General features: G+C 42.5%; 2 long non-coding RNA genes across 4 annotated transcripts in view; one reads left to right on the forward strand and one right to left on the reverse strand.

The window, feature by feature from the left end:
* Positions 1–791: 791 nt before the first annotated feature.
* Positions 792–5952, reverse strand: LOC128342572 (uncharacterized). The gene is made up of 3 exons (XR_008315088.1): positions 5652–5952; positions 3567–3637; positions 792–1184 (listed from the first exon to the last, which is right to left on the reverse strand). It is a non-coding gene; the product is annotated as an uncharacterized LOC128342572 (long non-coding RNA).
* Positions 5953–5956: 4 nt separating this feature from the next.
* Positions 5957–15843, forward strand: part of LOC128342570 (uncharacterized) — a 48621-nt gene continuing 38734 nt past the window's right edge. For all 3 annotated transcript variants that reach the window (XR_008315086.1, XR_008315085.1, XR_008315087.1), the window contains exons 1-2: positions 5957–6094; positions 12830–12939. This is a non-coding gene — a long non-coding RNA (uncharacterized LOC128342570). The remainder of the gene's footprint in view (positions 6095–12829; positions 12940–15843) is intronic.

A 15843-nucleotide genomic window follows, 5' to 3' on the forward strand; every position in this document is an offset into this window, starting at 1 on the left:
GGTCTGTGTGCATATGTGTGTGCGTGTGTGTGCGTGCACACACACACGTGCATGCACATGTGTGTCTCTTTTTTCGTGTAGTTAATTTTGATATTTTATGTTGTATAATTGTAATTGAATAAAAGAAAAAAATGCCTCTCTGCTGCCCTACCTCCCCTCTACTGTCCACCACCCACTGCCATTGGAGAGGCTCTTTGGAGAGTGGTGGAACAGCCATCATTCTCCAAAAGGCTGCCACCTCCTCCTCGTATGGTGAGCACCTGCTTACTTCCCTCGCCACAGGAAGTAAGTTGTCAAGCATTCTTGCCTAGTGCTGTGTTAGGCTGGATGTCAGTCATCAGTTCAAAAAGTTTCACATTTTTACTGTGAGGATTTTTGAAATTTGATTAGCAGATGAATGGAAGAAAATTAATCTAGTCATTGCTGGTATTAAAATGTGACATTGTTTATTCTATATCAAAGCTAACTGCGGAAAAACTGTAAGAAGACTCTAAGGTGGAAATCCTTAGCAGACTTACTTGTGAGTAAGCCTCAATGAATAGAGTTGGACTTAACTTCCAAGTAAACACACATCAGATTGTTCTGTGTTTTGCAGCCCAATCCAGTGCATAGATTTACTCAGAAGTAAGTCCCACTGTGTTCACTGGGATTTAATTCTAGGAAATTGTGCAAGGGACTGCAGCCTAAGCAACTGTACTACAGTTTGTGATATAGTTTGCTGTTGCTATTACTTCCATAGTTATACTCTATATTACTGTATTTTCGGAATGCACTTGGCAAGATTTCCACTCAAGCATGTGTAACAATTTATTGTGAGATGTGGAGGGGTTTTTCTCCAATGGCAGTACGATCCTGCCTTGTGTCCCTCCCACTTCCCCCTCTACAACAGTGATTACAAATACAACAACAATTAGACAGGGAATTTGAGGAATTTGTACCTCAGAACTTAGTTCCTCTTCTAATGAAACCAAACAACATAATTTGACCCTCCCCCTAAAAAAAAAATTACAGAGACTTATTCAGAGTCATGTGTCTCAATTGAGATTCTCTTTTGTTTTGAGTTTGCTTTCTCACAAGTATCCAACCAGAACTTGGTATCTCAGTTTCTCTGATTTTCTGATCTTTCAGGGTGGTGCTGAGTTGCAATCTTCTGCTGCTGCCTTCTCTTCTTGTACAACTGCAATCTGAAATAATTAAGTATAGGCTTAGCTGCTCTCAAAGGAACTCTCTTGGCAGAGACCTTCACCTTCAGACCCTCTGGATCCACTGAAGATTGCACCTTTTTTCTTTAAATATGGTAGTCCCTACTCAGCTTTGCAGCCCACACTGGACAAGTCTATAGCATCTAATATTTTAACCCTTAAGGAGCAGGGGTTACACTTGCACCAGAAAATAAATGCATAAGTAAAGCTGGATCCTGGAAATTAAAATGTTTTTCCTTTTATTTAAGAAACTAATGTGATCCTGTTCTGCCCTGAAATAGAGCATTGTGTTATTGCTGAGATATATGTATTATTATAAAATGGCTTTAGTTAAAACTGCTTAGTTGGTTCTTGAAATCTGTTTTCATCTTTTCAGGACTTCTAAGCTAACCTGTAATCATCTTTACACTAGAAGTGCCTCTGTGATCATGTGATCTTGACTTTCTTTGGCCGCATTCACATGTAATATGAAACCAGAGGTCCCTTCACCTCTAGTTTTGTAAACTGTGTGTCTGAAAGCAGGGAACTGCAGTTCCGCCTAGAAATGGACCTGTGGTTTCCCCTCTCTGAACTGTAATGTGTACCTTCAGTCTGTAGTGAGTCTTTAGTGCCTTTTACTCTGGTTATGCAGTGCCAGTGTTACATCTGAACGCTGGCACAGCAGTTTCCCCCCCTCTGCAACCAGCTCCCTCGCTCACACTACTATTCGCTGTGTAGGCTGTCCTTCATAAAAGAAGGAAGCCTGCACATCCAGTTCCCCCTCCTCTCTGCAGTCAGAAGCTCTCCTTTTCATCCAAATGCAGATGGGAGAGTGGGGGGAATGGGGGTGAGTAACTGCGGGTCCATTGGGCCTGCTGTTCTGTGTTATATCCAAAGGAGGCCTTTGTCTAAGAGGAGAGGAGGGTTTTCTCTCCAGAACTTCAGCTGATGAGCTCCTGGTTAGGCCTTTTGTAAACACTTTTTAACTTCATAATTTCTCTTGGATTACTTCGGTTCTCTTCTTATACTAAAGAGTCATTTTTTGGACTCACTATCTTCTGTTTGGTTGAGAATTCTAGATACGAGCTTGTAATCTTTTAGTTTTCATTGTTTAGATAATACCGACTTTACAACATTAGTGTACCAATACAGTTTGTTTAATAAAGGATTTTTTAAAAATTAGAATACAAGAGAGTAATATGAGTTGACTCTGTCTGGGAAAATCGCCAGATCTAGAGCTTGCTGAAGCCAGAATCGATTCTACTAGAAGTATGCCTGAAGTGGACCTTTCCCATCTTGTAGGAAATTATAAAATTGACTCTGATTTTTTTTAAACAGGACTGGACTGAACATTCTTTTTGCATACAGCCTGTAGTTAGTCATGAAACCTAACTAAACAGAAGAGAATACGATATGGGCTGGGCTCAGTATATTTTTACTCATATATGCCTCCCAGTGTTCTTAAAAAAAAATATGACACCCTACTACATGCCATCCTACCTTTAGGGCCATCAGTAAACAGAGGAGGACATCCTTCCTAGCTGAGATAAATTGTTTAGTAATTCATTTTTATGGTTGCCTTTCTGCACTTAAAAACCCCTTTTTATTTTATTTTATTTTAAAAAGTGATGTGGAGCCTAACTGTGATTTTTAAAATAATGTTACAGTACTCTCAGCGTGTGCTGGAAAGGCAGCTCATACATGTGGTGAATCAAAGATACCTTTTGGCATCTTTTTGTAGACACACTCCATGGGCCATTCGGTAGCACTGGAATGCTTTCAACACTCATTTGAAAGTTGACAGAATTCACCAGCACCAGAAGCATTTCCTATTGTAAGTACAGCTGTGTAAGAAAATTAGAAGCGCCAGGTAAATGCTCCTTGTTACAGATTCAAATACACTGGACATATATCTTTATTACTCTTTCCTTGTAGGAGCCAGTACAACAAACAAAGTGAAAAAGAGATTAATATGGCAATAGCTGCTCACTTCCAACTTTTGCTGCTTGGAAGTTTTATGCCTGACCTCAGCACAAATAGATTAGCACTGAAAATTACTGTGACATTTAGCAAAGTAAACACTAATTTGATTTTTTCCCCTATACCCAAGGAAAACTAGAGTACTTGCTGCAGCCAACATGGATTTATGGCTAGAGATCACAGTATCCTGAATGCTGCACCTAGAAAGAAGCATGTCTGCCCAAAAACAGAGAAAGCAAAAAAAAAAAAAAAGGGTTCCCATGGGAATGCAAAGGAATAGATAGTTCCATGTATTTGAGAGGTGTGTGTGTGTGTAGAGTCTAAATGTTTTATGAATAATAAACAGAGGGACTTGCTCAGCTGACACACACACACAAATACAGGAGGATATGCAAACAATTGTACCTTGTCTTGAAAGTAGTAGCCCTGTTCAGATACCTCATCAGCTGTGGTGGCGCAGCGGGGAAGCAGCTTGCCTAGAGCACAAGAGGCTGTTAGTTCAAATTCCCACCAGTATGCTTCCCAGACTGTGCCTAGTAAATACATTTGTAGTCACCTGTATTGGGCAGCAATGATACAGCGAGGTGCTGAAAGGCACCATCTCATACTGCGCAGGAGGAGGCACTGGTAAACCACCCCTGTATTCTACCAAGAAAATCACATGGAATGGGATCACTAGGAGTCAACACCGACTCGGCGGCACAGTCTTTCAGATACTTCAACAAACCATGGCTTGTTGTGTGATGAGACGAGCAGGTACGAGTCTCAGATTCATTATTATTCTCACTCCTTCCCGGTTTGATACCCTGGTTTGTTAGTTAACTGTAGTTTAAACAAACAACAGTTTCCCATGTTTGGATGGGAAGCACACAAGCTCAAGGTTCGTGACTTACTGCTCATTCTTGTCACAACAAGCCCATGGCTTGCTGTGATGTCTGAACTGAACCAGTGTGATGAGATTATAGCCACATGATACAAACATGCATATATTTCCATCATTACATTTTACAGTAAAAGGTTAAGAAGAATCAAGGAGGAAAGGCAAAGAAAAACTATGTTTTAGGAACTTGTAAAAATAAAGGTTTGTTGTTTATCAGTGGGAGGAACAATTCAAGTCTATGGTGACCTAAAGGAAATGGACTGAGATAAGAAACATTACAGCCACAAAGTAGGCTGACTGGGGGAGGAGGCGCATGAAAACAAGCCCAGGACAAGCAGACAATCAAGCCAACAGAGATTTGATTTATAGAAGCATAATTTTCCCTGAAAGGTTGAGTGACTCAGAAGAAGTCTAGACAAAATTTATACGAAACACCATGGACCCATTGTTTACCCTGGCAATCACAGGAATAGCAGCTGTATAGTACCTTGGCTTCTTCTAGCTGGGCATACTGGGAGTACCCAAGCATCATGGATACCAGGCTAGTGTCTCCCCTTATGGTAAACTACAATGGTGGCATAGGCATGATGATGATGATCAAGAGAAGAGAAATGGGCAGAACAATATTAGTAGGAGAAAATCCTACTAGGAGGAGAGCTGGTCTTGTGGTGGCAAGCATTATTTATCCCCTTACCTAAGCTGGGTCCACCCTGGTTGCACATGAATGGGAAACTAGAAGTGTGAGCACTGTAAGATATTCCTCTCGGGGGATGGAGCCGCTCTGGGAAGAGCAGAAGGTTCCAAGTTCCCTCTCTGGCTTCTCCAAGATAGGGCTGAGAGAGATTCCTGCCTGCAACCTTGGAGAAGCCGCTGCCAGTCTGTGAAGAAAATACTGAGCTAGATAGACCAATGCTCTGATTCAGTATATGGCGGCTTCCTATGTTCCTGTGTTCATTGTTATGTATACAATGACACTGTACATGGTATTTACAATCAAAAGTGTTACAGTGGGAGAGGCAGGGGGAAAGGCACGGGTAACAAAGGATGAACTGACACAGGTTTTTTAACTTATGCATGAATGCAACTTGATCAGCAACCAAGAGTCTTATGGCACCTTGAAGAATAACATTTATCAAGGCAGAAGCTTTTGTGGATGAGAGCCTGTTGAAGATGCATGAAGCTGCACAGCTATCCACTATAGTCTGTGAAAGCTTATGCTGCAATAAATCTGTTACTCCTTAAGGTACCACAAGACTCTTTTGATTTTACTGCAACACTCTAATACAGCTAGTCCTCAGGAAATTTATCGATGAAATAGGAGGGGGAAACTTGTGAGGAGAGGATGGCTGGAAGAAGACGAGAATAGAGATAGACCAAAGACAAGTAGGAAGAAGGCCTGAGAAACAGAAGAGTGAGAAAGCGGATGCTTCCAGATGTCACCTTGTCAAGCAGCTGTAACATTTTAATGTAACAAACTGGCAGTAGGGATGTGCATGAACTGGTTTGGCTCCTCCTTTGGGAAGCATTGAACCGGCTTGGGCGCCCACAGCCGAACCAGCTCATCTGGGTGGGGATCGGTTCCCTTTAAAAGTGGGTAAGCAGGTCCTTACCTGCTCTGCTGCCATCTTGTTGCTTTTCCAGGTGTGGCACTTGCTCTACCCAAGGTGCATGTGGCTGCGGTGCTGTTCCCTGCAGCTTGTGTGCAGTGTTGACATTCACATGGCCACAGCACGTGCCATGTGCGTGTTGACAAATTCAACTGGGCCAGAATGGTCTGAGATATATTGCTGCCTGAAGTGAAGGACAATATATCTCCTGCTTCCCCACCTCATGGCTGCAGGCAAGTGCTCTGTATTCTCAAGCTGCAGTGATGGGGAGGCTTTGAGGGAGGGCTAGGCCTGCAGAAGGACCTGCAGAAGAGGGCTGGGTGGGAACTATACACACAGCCACTGACTGGAGGGGAGAATGCTTTTGTTGTGTTAGTCAGTCTGCTCCAGGAGGACCCTGAGGAAGCAGCAGGCTGAGCTGCTGGGGATTTGGGAAGGCCGCACATGTGAGTAGTAAGGACTAGTATAGCTAGATGCGTTAGGCAAGTTATTTTGCTTTTCTATATTACTTGAAAGTTACTGAAAACTCTCTCTTATAATTGTTCATATTGCAAAACTTTTCTTTAAATCTAATAATAAACCTTCCTTGTTTAAGTGTTCTATTTTTCATTCAGGCTTGCCTTAGTCACACGTCTCAGAAGGCCTAGGACTGCTCAGCTCCTTTTGGCAGGGTTTTACCACTTTACCCCCAAAAAACCTTATATGGAGAGTGAGTCTTCCGGCATTTATTTTATTTATTTATTGTTAAATTTGTATACCGCCTTTCATTAAAATAATCCTAAGGCGATTCCCATGAAAATTAAGACAAGACTATGAAAATGATACCACTAAAATATTAAGCTAAAATATAAAAACATAAAATACTTATAAATGTCCCTCTCTGTGGATCTTTAGTAAAATAATAATAATAATAATAATAATAATAATAATAATAATAATAATACTCTCTGAAGAGAAACCAAAGCATCACATCAAAATGCAAAATGAAGTGGATGGTGGCAACCTACTTCGAACCCTTTAAGTCAAGGATTCAACCCCAGTGAATTCCCCCCTCCTCCTCTGGCTCGGGTAGGAGGCATGGTGATGCCGGTAGGAGGCATTGTTGATTAACAGCAATCAACAATGGAATCATCCTCCTGCTTAGGCCGCTTTCCAGATTAGACCCTGCAACGGGGTCACATCGTATCTCTGAAGTGTCCACATTGCACCCATTGCAGGGTCTAATCTGGAAAGCGACCTAAGCAGGAGGATGATTCCATTGTTGATTGCTGTTAATCCAAATGGACTAGCAGGATTGCTATAGAACAGGTCCACAGCTGTTGTGCAAAGTCAGCATTGCTGATGCCAAATCCCCTGAATAACCCTAACATGTGCCTCCTTTAGACATGTTAGACTCTAATAACTTACACTGCATTTTTTATTCTTTAAGTTTACAAAAGTGGTGACAATTCTGCAAGAACCTAGATTATTGGTGGATATATTTTTCCCAAAGACTTTAAACTTTCAGCCTCTGCAGTTATTATTGTACTAGGGCAGAAGTAAAAAGTATTAGTTTTCGTTCAGTTTCTTTCTTCTTTATTGCTATCTCTTCGTAGAAAATTGTTACGGCCTATAATTTAATGGAGTGTGTTGCCCAAGTGAAAGGGTCTATCCATACTCAAGCACAAAAGTGATGGCTGAAGTTATGATCCACAATGTTTGTCAGCCAGAGTTCTGGCTCACACAGGGAAATTATCTGCAACAGCTGCATTTTCACAGACTTGCCCGAATAAGAATATATATTTTCCTTTCGTTCTGCAAATGGTGTGTGTTTTGTATTACTATATCGCATATACTTGTCAATATAGTGGGAAAGAGCAAAGTTATTTTCTTCCTTACCGCTTTTAAATCTGACTTCCTCCTTGGTACTGATCAGTCAAGCTGGCAGTGGAGGCCAGGTTTCCAAGACAGTGAGGCTCTCTACACAAGCAGTGTGGAGAGCCTGCAGGGGATTTGTGCGGAGAGCGGGCTTGATCTGCTCTCCCTGCACACTGATTGGCCACTCACATGATTGCCAGCTCCGTCACAGAGCCAGTAGGGGTGGTGGGGGTTGGGGGCCTCCTGATCCCCACAAGTCTCATTCTGGGGAACCCCCCGATACTGGGAGGCTTGTTATAGCCTCCCAGTCAGGGGTCTCCTCATAAATCACCATGCCTCGGAGCTGTGCCGCAGTGGCGGCACATGATCAGACAAATGGGGTCAGCGGAGTGCTTGCTTCACTAACCTTGATTAGGGGGGGAATTAAGCGTGCATGCTGGCAGGAGCCACACGGCTCCCGGAGGTTCACAGATGCACTGAAAACCAGGCTGGGCTCCCTTAGCCCAATTTCCAGGGCACATGAGAATAGCCTCAGTGACTGGCATGTTTTGTAGGCGGAGCCAATCCACCCACACTACTGCGGGCTCCTAACAAACCACTGACGATTTTGTGCTTTTGTGCAGGAGTGCAAATTGTTAAAGAGTGCACTGTGCAAGAACTGTGGTTCAAGCACCACTTGGGAGTGGTGACTGGGAGTTTAAAGTACGAGGAAAGCGGGTCCTTACCTGCTCTCCGCCATTCCATACAACTTCCTGCTGGGGCAGCGCACATCCCAAGTACCCCCACGTGGTGCCAGCATGCACATGGCATCCACACATGTGCGGGTGCCATTTGTGTGGTCAGTAACACCATGCTGACCATGCAAATGGTGCCTGTTCATGCCCGGACGCCATGTGTGTGCTGTCGCAGAGCGGGGCTTCTAGGGACGTTCATCACCCCAGCAGGAAGCTGCATGGGGTGGTGGTGGAGAGCAAGTAAGGACCTGCTCACCTCTTTCTTAAAGCTCCTGGTCCCTGCTCCCAAATGATGCTCAAACCACAGTTTGTACCACGGTTCATGCACACCCCTCCTCTAGAAGTGCTGCTTAGATAACAAACACATTGCTCATAGTCAAATAATTTGTTTCCAATCTGCGAAGTACTTCCAAGGCATGGGAGCACTACTTTGCTTGTGATCTGCACAAAAGTGCAAGACTGCGGATTAGGAAATCAGATCAGCACAAGTGGATTAGCTCTGACTGCATTATTTATTTGCAGAACATGCTGGCCAGCAGGTATTTAAAATACAATATTTTATTCAATGGCATCATTGGGGGCCCAGGGGCCATAGGCCCCCAATGTTTTGGGGGGTGCCCCAGGCCCCCTGGACCTCCCCCATCTTACCTCTCACCTTACCTCTCTCCTCCGCCACCACTGCCAGGATGGTGGCATCATTATGCTGGACCCATTTACTTTTCAGTGAAGGCAATTCCCACATTCAGCTGTGAAGCACTGAACAGTTTGTCACACTGAGCAATGAGCCATTAAGTGAGGCAGATGAATGAGAGAATTGTCCCCAAGCTCACTGTTTTGGATTTTCACGAATGGGTCAAAACGCTTATGGAGAGAAAAACCTGGGAAATGAGGGAGACCAGAGAAGATGGGAATTAATGTTGCACAAGTTCAATGTCTGATGTTCTCTTAATTGCATTGCAAGACTAATTATCAAACACGGTCACCAGAAAGCAAATGAGATTAGCTAGCAGGTCTTTCTGCCCATTGGTTTTGCTGGGATAGAGTAGCCTGGATGTATTTTGTGTCCTACAAGCCTAGCTACATAGCCTTTTTTTTTTTTTTTTTGGTAGTGGTGGCTACATTGCCTTTTTTAAAAAAAAGGTAGGGTATTCATTTCTTGCCAAGTTTTACAGTTTAAAAGAGAAACTGCTTGATCAAATATTCCACTCTGAGTCAAGAAACAAGCTTGGACAGGATCTATTGGACTCATATCAAATTGCCTCATTTGGCTGAAAAACAGGGAAGATAGGAAAATCATTGTATTTGGAGGGTGGAATGGAATCTGCAAACACAGGAGGCATATCAGAGTGTGACCTGGCATTTGTGTTGCTGGTGTAAGTACAGCAAAAGGAGTTCTGTTAATTATTTTCATTGCATGTAAGGCTTTAGCACAAGGCATGAGATCAGCCCATCTGTGGACCTCATTGCCTCTGTTTAACTTTTTTTTTTAAGAATGTCATTTCTTACTCAATCATATCCCAGCATATGTTTTCAGATTGCTGAATGTCTTCGGCAGAGCTTTTCTGAGCCCCGAGGTTCTGATTCGTATGTAAGGAGATCTGTACCATTGCATTCTCATTCTCCTCTCTCTCTCTCTTTTCCATGTGAAACGAGTCCTTGGCCACAATTCCTATGGCAATGGGCCATCTGGGCTGAAAAGCTGATTCCAGCATTGAGGCTTACCTCATTGTCATGAGGAACGAGGAAATAAATTTGAGAAACATCTGTTTTTCACCTTGGACAAATTTTGTCTTTTGGATGCAGTGATTCACAGCTGTTTTGTCTTTGCTTATGCAAACTCTGGTTCCTCCCCTTCTGCAACTATAGGGGAAGTAAAGCATACATAAGTTTGAGGCACAAAGGCCCCAGAAGATAAGGCATGGGTTATAGCCAATTCTAAAAGTGATTGATGTGGGAATTGCTGTATACTCCTTGAAAAAGATGTGGTAAGAGTGTTTCGCATGGATTGTTTAATAGGCTTTTGAAAATGATGCTTTTCATTATTTTAGAATGTTTAATAAGGATTGCAATAGCCCATTTGTTCTAACTAATGTATTAAGTATATAAACATGTTGGTTTTTTTAAAAAGAATGTGCTATAGACAATTTGTTCCCCTCCTATTAGGGATGGATGGCAGTGGAGGTCAGGTAGGCATATATTTGGCTTGTTCACACAGTCATGTCAATATAGGTTTAATGTGAGTTACGCACATTGAAGTGATTGTGTGAACCCATGCCAAGGTGGTTTGTAGCCAGAGATTCTCATCTTGCCATGAGTTCGCACAATCATACTAATGTTGGTATTCCACATTAAACCTAGATTCAGATTGTGTGAACGAGGCCATTGTCTAGGGAAAAAATGAATTTCAAAATGCTAGTACTCAGGGAAGAACTCTTCTAAATTGATTTGCCTACCAAGGAATTAATGATCAGTGTGTTGGATCCTAGCCTCCCATGCAGCAGCACTTCAGAGCCAGCAGCTCTTTCTGTTCTTGAAGCTGTGCTCCACAAAGGACCACTTCTTCTCATGGAAGAACCCCTTCCATGAGCACAACCTATCTTCTGTCAATAGGAAGAGCTTCTGGCCATGAAGCCATGGATCCAATCCAGCAATAGCTAATTGCAGGACTTAGTCTGCAACTGTGAGCTGGGTTATGTTTGCTATGGGAATGCTGCCAACGAACAGCATCACTCTGGTGAGTACGGAACATCTATTATGTATTGCATGAAGAAATGCTAACTTTTGTTTGTCCTGAATCCATTTAATTGCATGATGGCTAGTTTTAGGGGCAGTGGAATTATAATACAGGCACCCACAAATAGCACTTCAAGAGGGGAGAAGCTGGAGTGAAGCAGTGATGGAGAGGGAAGACCCTTAGCATTTTCTCTGCCTCTTTCTCTACTGGCAAGCATTTTCCCTGCCTACCACAGCTCTGCTACAGCAGAAAGGATTTGGCAAGCATGTTGGAGCTAGTGGCAAGAGGAGAGCTGGTCTGGTGGTAGCAAGCATGACTTGTCCTCTTAGCTAAGCAGGGTCCACCCTGGTTACATATGAATGGGAGACTAGAAGTGTGAGCACTGTAAGAGATTCCCCTCAGGGGATGGAGCTGCTCTGGGAAGAGCATCTTGGTTCCAACTTCTCTCCCTGGCTTCTCCAAAATAGGGCTGAGAGAGATTCCTGTCTGCAACCTTGGAGAAGCCACTGCTGGTCTGTGAAGACAATACTGAGCTAGATAGACCAATGGTCTGACTCTGTGTATCGCAGCTTCCTATTGAAGAGTTTCGTAGTCAGGATGGGTGGACAGGGAATGAAGGTTCTGAGGGGAATAGTGACAGTTAAGCCCTCTTCATATGTTTTGTGTGCCACAGGGTCAATCTCGGTTCCGGCTCACAAAATTGCTGGTGAACACACTTAATTATGGCACCTTCCCCTTCAGACAAGTGGCACTGTAAGCATGTTCATTGGGTGGGAGTGGGACTTCCTCCCTCACTCTAACTTTGTGGTTGTAAGCGTAAGCACCCATGGCACTTATGTCTGAAGAGGGCTTCTGAGAAACAGTTAAAAGGACATTGTAGAACTGGAAAAGGTGCAGAAGAGGGCAACCAAGATGATCAGGGGCCTAGAGCACCTTCCTTAAGAGGCAAGGCTACAACACCTGGGGCTATTTAGTTTAGAAAAAAGATGACTGCGGGGAGACATGATAGAGGTCTATAAAATCATGCATGGTGTGGAGAAAGTTGATAGAGATACATTCTTCTCCCTCTCCGATAACACTAGAACCAGGGGTCATCCCATGAAATCGATTGCCAGGAAATTTAGGACCAACAAACAGAAGTACTTTTTCACACAATGCATAATCAACTTGTGGAATTCTCTGCCACGAGATGTGGTAACATCCAACAACCTGGATGGCTTTAAGAGAGGTTCGTATAACTTCATGGAGGAGAGGTCTACCATCAGCTACTAATTGGAGGACTGCAGGCCACCTCCAGCCTCAACGGCAGAATGCATACCAGGATGAGTACCAGTTGTGGAGGAGCAACAGCATGAGAGCAGGCATGTACATACCTCTTGCCTGTGGACTTCTCAGAGGCATCTGGTGGGCCACTGTGTGAAACAGGATACTGGACTAGATGGGTCTTGGACCTGATCTAGCAGGGCTGTTCTTATGTTCTTATGTTCTTAAAAGAGTTACCATGGACAGCTGATAAGAGAGAAGTGTTGATTAGGATTGGCAGCATAAATTATATGATAAAGGAAAGCATGTATCTGAATTAGTTTAGTTTTTGCTTAAGTGAGGTTAAGTAAGATTAGAATTAATCAGCTAAATTAGGGAAAGAGTATTAGTTAGAGAGTAAGGATAGGATGCTACACCCTGCACCCCCAGTTTGTTTTATACAAAGCCTGGCTTCTATTGCTCAATAATTCTTAGTATAATAAATAGTATTGTATATTTGTTTATATAAGTAACTATCTGTATATAACAAACCAGTTAACAGAAATGAAACATTTATGTTATTGGTATAGTAAAAGCCTGGTTATTTATTTTAGACTTTGAGGAGTTCTGGTTTGAATACCCCTGCACCTAAAGCCACACCTACCAAAAGAGTTACATTGTAGCAGAGGGAGAAAAGGCTGCAAGAAGAGGTAACTTTTGAAAGGTAACTAAGCTCATGGAAATACAGAGTGGCCCATGCAAAAGACACATGTAATTCCGCCCCCTCCGGCAAAAGTGTTATAATGGTGGCAGTACCAGCTTCTGGGATCTGCCTGGTGGACTGCAACTACTGCAGTGCAGCACTTCCTAGAGCGATGTGTCAGTGGTAGGTATGCTCCATTCTTGAGCTCAGATCAAGTTGGTTTATTTTAAGTGAAGGTATCAGATTTTCATATCATTGTAATTCTGAAAGTAGAGCTTTTATACAGGGCTGAATTAATGAAAGAGTACAGGGCTGTGTACAGGGTTGAATTACAGTGTACAGGGCTGAATTACTGAAAGAGCATCCTTGGGCAATTGCTAAGGGTTGACATCTCAACTAACTCTGTGACATTGCATGAGAGAGGAGGGACAATTTTTGACCATCTGCCCTTCCTTCTGAAGCCAACTGTGCCTCCTAAAAATATGTACCTCAGGACTGCACAAGGCCTGGGGGTATATTTTAAGGGGAGCTTCAGTGAGCTTCAGAGGGGAGTGGAGATCATCAAAAATAATTTCTCTCTTGTGTGACAGTGGAGTGTTAGTCTCGATGTCAGCCAAGGATGCCCTATTTCCCTTCTGATTCAGTGGCTCCAAAAGTGGACAGTATGTATTCTGCATGTTGATGCCATGCAAGGTAACTTGAGTAGACTTTGGAATTAATTACTACTATTCAAAAACAAAGTTTCCAGCTCTGATGGTTCTAGATAAAAATTCAGAGGAGTGTGAGCTGTTTCATGGTAAGCTGATTTCTAGGTGAGACCCTAAAATTTGGATGCGTTTCTAACAGTTCGAACATTACACTGCCGAAATAACTTCATGTGACTAGGAATACACACAGACATATTACAGCTCTATCAGAAAGGATAATATATTATTGTTATTGCATTCCATTTGTTTTTAATATTTTTTATCATTATTGATGTATCTGTCCCTTTTAATGTGAAAACAGTTCACAGTCCTTATCTTGCTTCTCAATTCAAAAAGAGGAAATGGTATATTGAGTTGGAAAGACAATGCTCTTGTATCTGAAAGCAATGCAATTACATCAGGGATGAACTTGGCCTGGAAATTCACAGGTGTACTATAAAGGTACCATTCCATTCATTATTAGCTATATTAGAAATGTCATTCTAAATTTGCTTTGTCAGTAAAATGTATGGAAACAATAAAATAGTACTGAAAAGGTTATATAGCAAGATGTAATCTATTTTAGATTGGATTTCTGTATCAGAAAAAATCCCACTATTTTAGCCAAAGAATAGTTCATTATGGTTAGAATTGAATTTTGAATACTACAGGCTATTTAATTATGCAATATATATTTTTAATATCCTGATGTTTTGTAAATCAGTTCCTCTAAAGCCAGTATATCAGTGTGATCAAACAAAATACTGCAGTGAAATACTTGTTTAGCCATAACTTGCAGCTAGAGGATGAAATGAAAATTTAACACTTGGAAGTTGTATTAAAATGTCCTGTCTTGCAAAATTATAATTAACTTCTGCTGAGTTTCATATGCTAAGGGTATGAAATCAAGGGCAGATTTCATACACTCCACAACCTGCCTTAAAAACCTTCTTGATTGATCCACCAACATGATTTTTTTAAAAAAAGTTATTTCATCTTTTTCTGTCTTTGAGGTTACCGTAAATACATTTTAAAAAGAGAGAGAGGGGAAAAAATTGTACCACTCTGCTCCAGTATTTCTCATCATAGACTAGCTTCTTTGGAAATTATTATTAATTTGAGATCCATTATAGGTATGCTTATTAAATTTGTGAGTTTTACCAGCTCAGAAATTTTCAAGATTTTCACATTATTCCACCTCAGAAAATAGTGTCGAGGTGTTCCAAGTTGCTGTTTCAAAATCTGCAAATGCTGAACTGTTTGACTAGTTCAAGCCTTTCCCTTATTGAATCCTTAACATACCCCTACCCCAAATAACACAGACATTTGGCAATATAGTGCCAGTTAGCTCCTTCATTAGACTGAACTCTTCATTAGATTATACTTTTATTTCCAGAAAATCTTTACTTCATGAAAACAATTACCAGTGTAATCATGCTGGATCAGAGCTATTGCCGTGATAGTGGTGAGGGGGAAGAAATTAACTGTACACAATGTACATGTCTGTCTTATGTCCTGTGATGCTCTCAAAGATCAGCTCAGAATGCTCTCCTGAGCTTACCCTTGTAAGATTTCCTTATTCTGGCTGGTGGAATGAGGATGGGATTTTAGTAACAGGCCACTCACATGACTGGGTGGGTGGGGAGAAAGTTCAAACTCACCTTCTCCCCAGATGAGCCCAAAAGTGCTGCTGGTAGTGCAGACTAGGGATGTGCAAAAAATTTCGGGCACAGATGTCGGGTGATTCGGGGCCGAACCAAATCACCCCCGATGTCCCCCGATATTTTTCAGGGCCGAGCCGAATCACCCGAATTTCGGTGCCAAAAAATTCGGGTGATTCGGCTCATGGCCGATTTTGGGGGATTTTTTGAAGTTTTAGTGACTTTGGGGCAGTTTGGGGGCATAGAAAAGGGATCTGGGCAAAAAGAGTGGGGTGGGGTGGTAGTGCCTAATGGGTGCAGGCTACCACCCCAATTTCAGGGGGATTGGGCAAAGGGGTGATTTTTGGGGAATTTCTGAAGTTTTCATGTCTTGGGGGCAGTTTGGGGCAGATTGGAGCAGAAAGTGGGGCCTGGGGCAGAAGAGTGGGTGGGGTGGTAGTGCCTAATGGGTGGAGGCGACCACCCCAATTTAAGGGGGATTGGACAAAGGGGTGATTTTTGGGGAATTTTTGAAGTTTTTGTGTCTTTGGGGCAGTTTGGGGGCAGAAAGTGTATCTGCCCCAAAAGGGTGGGGTGGA

The sequence above is a fragment of the Hemicordylus capensis genome, chromosome 2, assembly GCF_027244095.1.
Source record: "Hemicordylus capensis ecotype Gifberg chromosome 2, rHemCap1.1.pri, whole genome shotgun sequence".
Taxonomy (NCBI): Eukaryota; Metazoa; Chordata; class Lepidosauria; order Squamata; family Cordylidae; genus Hemicordylus; species Hemicordylus capensis.